This window comes from Pan troglodytes, chromosome 1, assembly GCF_028858775.2.
Source record: "Pan troglodytes isolate AG18354 chromosome 1, NHGRI_mPanTro3-v2.0_pri, whole genome shotgun sequence".
NCBI lineage: Eukaryota > Metazoa > Chordata > Mammalia > Primates > Hominidae > Pan > Pan troglodytes.
The window spans coordinates 149,822,225-149,832,114 of record NC_072398.2 but is presented as its reverse complement, the minus strand read 5'-3'; the positions used below and the strand labels follow the sequence as shown (position 1 = coordinate 149,832,114).

General features: G+C 34.5%; 1 pseudogene; it reads left to right on the top strand.

The window, feature by feature from the left end:
• Window positions 1-6,835: 6,835 nt before the first annotated feature.
• Window positions 6,836-7,494, top strand: LOC469365 (large ribosomal subunit protein uL1-like; annotated as a pseudogene).
• Window positions 7,495-9,890: the final 2,396 nt, after the last annotated feature.

Sequence of the window (9,890 nt, the reverse complement as noted above, 5' to 3'; positions counted from 1 at the left end):
TTTATTAGAATCCTAACATAATGAATTTTTGTTTAACCTATATCTCCTTTCACATGATTATATACTCTGTGAGGGCAGGGACATTGTATTACTCACCACTGCATTCCCAATGTACATCCCACTGCACAGTACCTAGAATCCTAGGTATAAATAAATATCTTCGAATGAAGGCATAATGCCACTGATATGGTTTGGCTCTGTGTCCCCACCCAAATCTAATCTCAAATTGTAATCCCCATAATCCCCATGTATCAAGGGAGGAACCCAGTGGTAGGGGATTGGATCATGAGGGCAGTTTCCGCTATGCTGTTCTCATGATAGTGAGTGAGTTCTCACAAGATGTGATGGTTTTATAAGGGGCTCTTCCCCCTTTGCTCCTCACTCTTCTCTTTCCTGATGCCTTGTGAAGAAGGTGACTGCTTCCCCTTCTGCCATGATTGTGAGTTTCCTGAGTCCTCCTTAGCCATATGGAACCATGAGTCAATTAAACTTCTTTCTTTATAAATTACCCAGTCTTGGGTGATATCTTTAAGCAGTGTGAAAATGGACTAATACAGCCATCGATGACAGTCTGACTTTTTTTTTTTTTCAAATAGTGTTAAAACAAGACACACAGCCTGAAATCTTTTTACTTTCTATAATTCTGTTATGGGGTAGCATCTGCCATGATGCACACCCTCCACTTCATTATTTTGTGCTGAAAACGGGTGATCCCCTATCTTTGTTTATTTTATGTCAGGGTGACCTAACATATCCTTTACAGGCCATTTGTATCGATGCCACAGGGCTTAAAGGGGTGCTGTGCAAAATTCTTGTATGCCTTCTGCCCATTGTGCTGGAATAACTCAGCAATTATTCTTACTGCACAATAGCCAGCCCAGTGTATCTGTTTTAATCCGAATTGTAGTGTGTATTGGTTAAAGAGGAAGCCTGGTCAAGCACCACCTGCTTCATGCTGAGAAGCTTTTACAATGAAGAAGAAAGATTCTGTGATGCTGGTAAAAATAACAGAAACACTGAGTGTTTTTGTCTATGACTCCACCAATAGATCAGCAGCACTGAAGGATGGAAACTACTACTTCTCAGTGGACCATACACTTAACTTTTTATAAATGTTCTATTAAGGAATGAGAAATGAATTATTTTATATTTAGCCTTCATTCCCTTTGCTTAATCAAGATACTACATTCCATTTTGTGAAACGATATCTGATTGGTAATATTTCTGAAGTGATTTGAGGCATTAATCCAGTGGACTGAGAAGGTTTCAATTTTTCTTGCAAACTACTTTTAAAATGTGTCTTCCATTATAAATCCCTATCTCTATTCCTTTTGCAGCTCTATTTGAAAATTAACACTAATTTCTTAAATGGTATCATAAAAAGAGCATATTTTACCTCCAAAAGAAAAATAAGATATAATTTTCAGGGAATCTTTCAGAAAAATATTACAAAAGTTTTTTTTTAATTCTCAGCAGTTATAAAATCCAGTACTACATTATGGTTTGGTCTGCTGTAAAAGAAAGGAGGGAACAATTGAAATTGTTTATGATTTATGCTTAGGTTAGGAAAGAAACTATATTTTAAAAGTGTGTGCATTCCACAAATTTCACTCTCACTAAACACTTTCCTCCCTTTATGAATCAAGATAAATCTCACTTTTACCCTGAAGGGAAGCTTTACATGTCACAAAAAAAGAAACTAGCTGAAAACAAGTGTTCTCTACAGCAACAAAGTAGTCTATATGTCTGAGGGCTTTTAGTTTTTTCAACAACTTTTTTTTTTAAGATGGGAAAATTTACTGTCTTGGTGGAGGTTTTGTAGTTATTTTTTAGTTCATATTTTGTTACACTTTTGTTAGCCTTGAAAATAGTTACCATGGTAATAGTTCCATATATATCTAATCTTAGAGCTGAATTACAGAAAACCTTCCCACAGGGTTGCATACAATGCCATTGATGGGTCTCATCTAGCCTATTATTTAAAGTAGGAATTATTTTAAATAATATCAAATTGTTACATTCAATTCATGACTTTCTTTTGTAACTCTCAAGTTGGTGAAATCCTTTGGTGTGTAATTTTGGAAGAACTGTGTTTAATTTCAGTTTGTATTTTTAATCACTTTTAACTGCTTTTCCTTTTATGAATGCTATATAAGCTTAGATATAGAAGATAGTTTATTTTCTTTTATAACTAAATGCTCCTAAGGATTTATCAAAAATAATTATTTTAACATAAAATCTGTAGTAGATCATAATATTGGCAACTTCTAAGAACCCTTAGATATAAGAAACTCATTTTTTTCTAAAAGGTACTCATAATATATGAACAAGAGTTATAAATAAATGAAACATGACCCTAGATCCACGGGCTTTAAAGGAACTTTGATAAGCCATCCAATTTAGTCTCCCAACTCCAGTCTTAACAGAAATTAAATCACCCTGTATAGCAGTTTTCTAGAGAACATTCTGTAAAGATGACTCCTCTGCCCTCCACAATGCTATACTTCAATGTTTTGCAGCTCTTATTTTTCAGAAGGCCTTCCCAGTATTTAACCACTTTGTATCTGGCTGCATTTTAACTACCCCTCCTCCGGGTCTTTGCCATATTTGCTCACTAACATCTATAAGATACTCCTTAGCCGTGGAAAGAACTCAGAACTCAGGAAGTCTCTAATATGTCTTAAATTAAAATTTTGTTAACAATAGCAACCTGAATATGAAGAAATGTAAAAATAACATGCATTGACAATTGGAGATTACTAAGAACACAAGGATAAGTCTACCTACTGAATACTTATTAAAAAGGTTGGTTTAAAAGACTATTTACAAATATTGAAAAGCCTTTTGTACACTGTGAAATAAAAGAAAGAGACAATGAAGTTGCAATATTGTAACATAGTGTGATTATAACCAGATCTAAAAACATGTGGCTATAGAGGCTTAGAATGAAATACACCCATTAATTACTATGTTATGGTATTGAAATGTGAGTTTTTTATTCCATTTGCCAATTTGGGGCAGCTTCTTATTATTTTATAATTTTTTTAAGGGAAGAAAAATAAAATACAGGCATCAAGTCATACACGAAGCTAAGCCTACACCCATTTTCAATTTTTTCTCTCTTGCTTGCCTTCACCTTGGAGACTGAGGGAGCTCAACACAATTTAGAGCCTTTCCCTCTCAATCTCCAAAGCAGGAAGCAATGACCATGCAATAGAGCTCTGGAAAATGAGACATATGCAGACATCTGCTGGGATATATCTGAGAAAACATGCTTTCCTTCTGAAAAGAAAGACTGATAACTGTTGTTAGTCTTTATCTTCTATTCACCTATCTATTTTTCCAGCCTTGAATGGAAACTTCATTCCTAAACTGGAACTTTTATCTAAGAACCATGAGAGAAAGTCTAATGCTGGCCTTGATATAATTTAGCTACTCAGCCAACACCAGCAATTTTGAGACTTCCTTAATAAAAGTAAAATAAATCTCTATTTGTTTCAACCACTACTGCCCAAGTAATCTGATTATTATAGCCAGAATATTTTCTTTTTTATTCAATGAAGACAATATTATTGTGAGTCTGGTATCTTTAAGTCACTATGAGAAACCGTTTCACGAATTTAATCTCATTCCTCAAATTGTTGTATTGGCAAGTAACTTGAAAACTTTTGTTTTTCAATATATTATAGATATGTTATTTGCTATATTTACTATAAAAACTTAAGGAAAAGGAAAGTTTTTCAGCTGAAAAGATTTGTGTTGTAATTAGATGTGAATTAACATGAAGATTTTGATGCTGAACAAATAAATGAATCCCGTCAATGATTATGTTTCCCCTATTATACCACTTTGTTTTACATATTCAGAGAAATAGTCTTGGCAAAATACAATTGTAATTTACAAAGAAAGTCACCAGCATTTGAGTTTTTCTTGTTTTTGATTAACATTTAATAAGATTCCAAGTCTGAAATCATCAGCAAGCCTGCTTTTTAAAAGAAATTTTAAGTGACTGCATAGCTATTATAACTGGCATTTTCATGGAAACTATTCCTCCTGATTATGTGTGTGTTTTATGTATTACTGGCCCATGTTACCAAGTTAGCTAATGCTGACTTCAAGAATAAAATAATTAAGGTATTTTGTGCATTCATAGATGGATCAAAAGCAGAAAGAACATAAGCCAAGGAAATGTCCTCATCTTTATATAGTCCCTTTGAACTATATTAAAATTTAGGATCACTATTTTTATTTTAACAAGTAAAAGGAGATGCTGTCAGAATGAAGATAAGATTAGGATTCTATACCAAATGAAGTATTTCTGACTCCTAGTTCCTGTTCCATTCTTTATGCCAGAAAAGCAGCAAAGATACCACCCACATTGCTGCCTTACTGTTTTTCTGAAGGTCATTCAGGCAAAGGATTTCCAGTGGAATTCTCTCCAACATAAATCTATGTATGATCATATTGTTTTTCTTGGTGAAACCAAGGGTTGCGTTTCTTCATTAGAAAATGGTCACTTTTCCACTTTTGCATGTCACAGTAGCAATATCTTACTCTCCTTTTGCATGTGACACCCATGGGAACACTGAAATCCACAATCTCTGGAAACGTACGGAAGTTAGATCCAAATGCTTCAAAATAAAGAATCTAAGTTAAAAAGTCCATTGGCACAGGATGTATTTCCACTAATAATTTTGAAAACTATATTAATACTCCTCCGATGCTATCTTTTTTCTTCACAAAAGAATCCATTTTTCTTTTCACTTGCCTCTGGAGGGGGGAGTTTACCATTGAAAAGTGATTCCTTAGCCAGGGTGTAATAAGCTTAACACAAAGGAGAAGAAAAGGGAACTATTGGATGGGTTTTGAATTTATGCTTGTGGTTAACACTATGCAGTATTTAAAATAGTTTCATTTAAAATATCACCTTTTAAAAATATTACTTTATAATTATATGTTTATAATCTTATTTTTATTAAAATAAACAAGTTTAGCAACTAAGATCCATTAAAATCACCTTGGACTCAAATATAATTCTCAACATTTCTCATACGTTGAGAAAATAAATTAAAATAAAACTAACCAAAAAAAGTAGCACTGCACAGGCAACTAAAGCAAAAATAAACAAATGGGATTACATCAAACTAAAAAGCTTCTGCACAGCAAAGGAAACAATCACCAGAGTGAAGAGATAACTTACAGAATAGGGAAAAACCAATTTGCAAACCACATATTTGGTAAGAAGTTAATATCCAAAATATATAAGGAACTCAAACAACTCAATAGCAAGAAAACAACTGAATTAAACATGGGGAAAGGACCTAAATGGACATTTCTCAAAATAAGGCATGAAAATGGTCAACAGGTATATGAAAAATGCATAACATCACTAGTCAGCAGGGAAGTGCAAATTAAAACCGCAATGAGATACCTCCTCATACCTGTTAGAATGGCAATTGTCTAAAAGACAAAAGATAAAAAGTTTTGGAGAAGAAGCAGAGAAAAGGGAACCCTTTCACACTATTGACAGGAATGTAAATTGGTACAATCATTAAGGAGAACAGTATGGACATTCCTCAAAAAATTAAAAATATAGCTGCCATATGATCCAGTAATTCCATTTCTGAGTATATATTCAAAAGAAATGAAATCAGTATGTTAGAAGGATACCTGCTCCCCTTATTGCAGCATTATACACAATAGCCAAGATATGGAAGATATACAAACAAACTAAGTGTCCATCAACAGATGAGTGGATAAAGAAAACGAAGTATACATACACAACAGAATACTATTCAGCTTTAAAAAAGAAGGAAATCCTGTAGGTGAGTTAGCCAACCACAAAGACAAATACCACATGGTCTCTTCACATATGGAATCTAAAAACCTGAATTCATAGAAACAGATACTACAATGGTGGTTACCAAAAGCTGGAAGGTGGGAAATTGGGGAGTTGTTGGTTAAAAGATAAAAAATTTCAATTAGACAGGAGAAATAAGATCAAGTTATCTATTGTACAATATAGTTATTACAGTAAATAACAATGTATTCTATTTTGAAAATTACTAAGAGAGTAGATTTTAAGTGTTCTCACCACAAAAGATAGTAAGTATGTAAGTAATGCATATGTTAATTAGCTGGATTGAACCATTCCACAATGTACACATATTTCAAAGCATCATGTTGTACATGATAAATATATGCAATTTTTATTTGTCAATTTTTTTAAAGCAGCAACATTAAGGAAAGTGAGCAGAAAAGGCCTCATATTTTAATATTACCTATTTAGGAATCAAAATTTTCCTTACAACTGCAATAAATTTCACCAGCAGCATCTTCAAAGATGTTTGTTAAGTAGCTCATATATTATTTGAAACTGTCGTTTTCTTCTTAGTCCTTGCTACAGAAAATTTCCCCAATACAATCTAATCAAGTGAAATAGTTATGCCTTAGTAGGGATAAATAAGCTCACATATGTATGTTTGTGTTTCAGTAGGGATTAATAAACTAAACTGATTCATTCTCTCTGTAAGGTAGAAATTCTTTCTTAGAAACAATTGAGTAAGGAAATATTTGATCAATTTGGCACAGGTAATTCCAGACAAATAAGAAAATAAATAATCTTATATGTTCTTGTGAACAGATAGTAATAGTTCCAAGAAATGAATTAAGTAAATTTTAACAAGCAGTATAATTATTTCTGTTAGATAATCCTTAATCTCATCTACGAAACGGAAAGGAAATAAATGCCTTCCTGTAACAGGAAGAGTGAGAGAGTAAGAGGTATAAAAGATTGAGATGTGTCACTTTTCCGGTTAGCTCAGTGTGAGAAGCCATGAGCAGCAAAGTCTCTTGCGACACCGTGTACGAGGTGATGCAGGAAGTCCTGCAAGGGAACCAGCACAAGGGCCCCAAGTCTGGAGACAGTGGAGTTGCAGATTAGTTTGAGGAACTGTGACTCCCAGAAGGACAAGCACCTCTCGGACACCGTCAGGCTTAAGTCCACTCCCCACCCCAAGTTCTCCGTGTGTGTCCTGGGGTACCAGCAACACTGTGACGAGGCCAAGGTCATGGATATCCCCCATATGGACATCGAGGCGCTGAAAAAACTCAACAAAAATAAAAAACTGGTCAAGAAGCTAGCCAAGAAGTATGATGCATTTTTGGCCTCAGAGCCTCTGATCAAGTGGATCCCACAAATCCTGGGCCCAGGCCTAAATAAGGCAGGAAAGTTCCCTTCCCTGCTCACACACAATGAAAACATGGCGGCCAAAGCGGATGAGGTGAAGTCCACCTTCAAGTTCCAAATGAAGAAGGTGTTATGTCTGGCTGTGGCTGTTGGCCACGTGAAGATGACAGAAGATGAGCTTGTGTAGAACATTCACCTGGCTGTCAAATTCTTGCTGTCATTGCTCAAGAAAAACTGGCAGAATGTCCTGGCCTTATATATCAAGAGCACCATGGGCAAGCCTCAGCACCTATATTAAGGCACATTTGAATACATTCTACTGCTGCCAAAAAAAAAATTGTGATGTCTTTCAGCAGAATAATTTTAGCACCTGTGTCATCTCTGGCATTGTTCTACATACTAGCCACTGAGATAAATTGGAGAGTAGGGTGTGATAGAAGGAAGAACAACTTAAATATTTCTAAATTTTAATTATTCTGATTTAAAAGATTACAAAGTTGAAATAGGTCAAAATTAAAACTCTGGGGAAGAGTTCCCCCCCCTTTTTTTTTTCATGTATGGGAAATGAAACAGCATCAGGTAAAATGGGGTTTACTATGTTTGCAAACTTTATTAGAAATTAGCTGTTTCTAGGGAGCTAAAACATTTCAACCGGTGCCAAGAGAGCAGGAAGGAGCCTTTGTATTTTGAAAGAATAATGAAACTAAAGAGTTGCAGCCAAATTTTGAAGGGGAATCCAAATGCTGTTTGGGGAAAAGATGACTAAATGAATTACCAGTGGCTGTTTGTCACCTCCCAAAGCTCTGTTGCAGAAAGACATTACTGAATAGCTTTTATAATCCTTTTTTCTTATCCTTTTCTTTCAAATCAAGTCAAGCAGAATATAGTTAAAGGCTTAATTTTCACTGAAATGTTCTGTGTGAAATTAGACCTTCTGAATCCAACTTTTCCCAGCCACCTTTTTTTTTTAAGCAGTAAGTAATCAGCGTTTAATTACTTGACTTTTACATGGTACAACCTTTGAGACCTTGCTGACTTACTGAGGCTTCGAGGTGTATTGTTCAGAATGTTCAAAGACCCTGTATGTCTTGTTAGCATTAACAATGGTAAGGTTAGAAATGGAGAAAGTGGACTGTAACATGCTCTTTGGGTACACCATTGCACACATGATAAAAGCCTCAAATTATTTAACTTTTGATGTTACCAGGCACAAGGTAGAAAAGGAAACATAATTCTGTGCTTTTTTTTTTTTTTTTTACTTACGATTGCAGTTTTGTTACTAACTACTGGAGCTTGAGGCCCTCAGATGAAAGATACGTCTTTGTGACTGTAAAACAGAAAATGAAGGCAAGAGTTGGCAGAAATTTTTATTCTGTAAGAACAGACAAATATATAATTCAGAACCATAATATGTGCTTTAGTGATTATTTATAAGCTATATATATGTGAAGTGTATTCCCTCTTTTAAGGTTTTGCGGATGGAGTCCATAAGTGAGAGACTTCACACTAACCCAAATTAAAACTCATACTACTTTAAAATTGTTTTACAGACTCGATCTATGTAAAAATTATCATATTAATAAGGTTTATTTCTTAATTTTTAGTCAAATGTCAAGACACCAAATACATTAATATAAAGAAGAGAATTATAGAGTGCTCCGTTTATACCAGTAATACATCAAAGACGTCAGTGTGATACATGGAAAAAATTAATCCAATGACCTTGTGTCCTTTTAAACATACGTCGTTTCTACCCTGCCTACACCAAAAAAAATTTAAAAGAATTTGAGATTCATTCCTGTTTAGTTTGTTTGCTTGTGCTGCTATGACAAAACACCACAGACTAGGTAATTTATAAATAATGGAAATTTATTTCTGTTTTAGAGACTGGGAAGTCCAAGATCAAGGCACCAGCAGGTTTGGTGTCTGGCAAAGACCTGTTCCTCAAAAATGGCACAGTCTAGGTGTCATGACATGGCAGAAGAGCAGAAAAGAACAAACTCACTTCCTTAAGACCTTTTATAAGAGCCCTAATCCCATCCATGAGGGCTCTTCTCTCATTAATCACTTCTTAAAACCTATTTATGCCTAGTGTTCCATTATTGAAACTCTAAGCATGTGGGAGTTATTTATATCCTACTGCTCAAGGTCATCACTGAGGTCTGATTACAAAAATTCAAAAAATTGCAACCTCAGGCATAAATGGGCTAAAGCCTCCCGCCTCTAAATACTATCACATGGGCAATTAAGTTGCAGCATATGAATTTTGGGGAACACAGTCAGATCACTCCAATTGCCCACAAGCACAAATACATGTATAATAAAAGATCAAATAGAAATTTAAATTAAAAATCTCAGAAATAATGACTGTCTTGGCACAGGCTTGCAAATATGGAGTTATTGGTCACTTATTTTGATCTTTCATGTTTGATTATTACTTGTGATAAGTTATGATCTCTTTCTGGTGTTTCCTTTTTCAAAAAAAATTTTAGCCTCTAGGGGAACATGGTAGTAGCCCATCCTACCACAGGGACTAACCACATTCATAGTAAGTAGACAGTGTTGCTTCTTTTTTGTTTAAAGATAAACTGCTAATTTCCTTCTTATTCCTCATCTACACCAACAAAGAAAACTAATGTACATTAGATATATTTGGGTGTTGTCATAATTTTATTCCATTTTGCTTTCCTATATTTTCTGA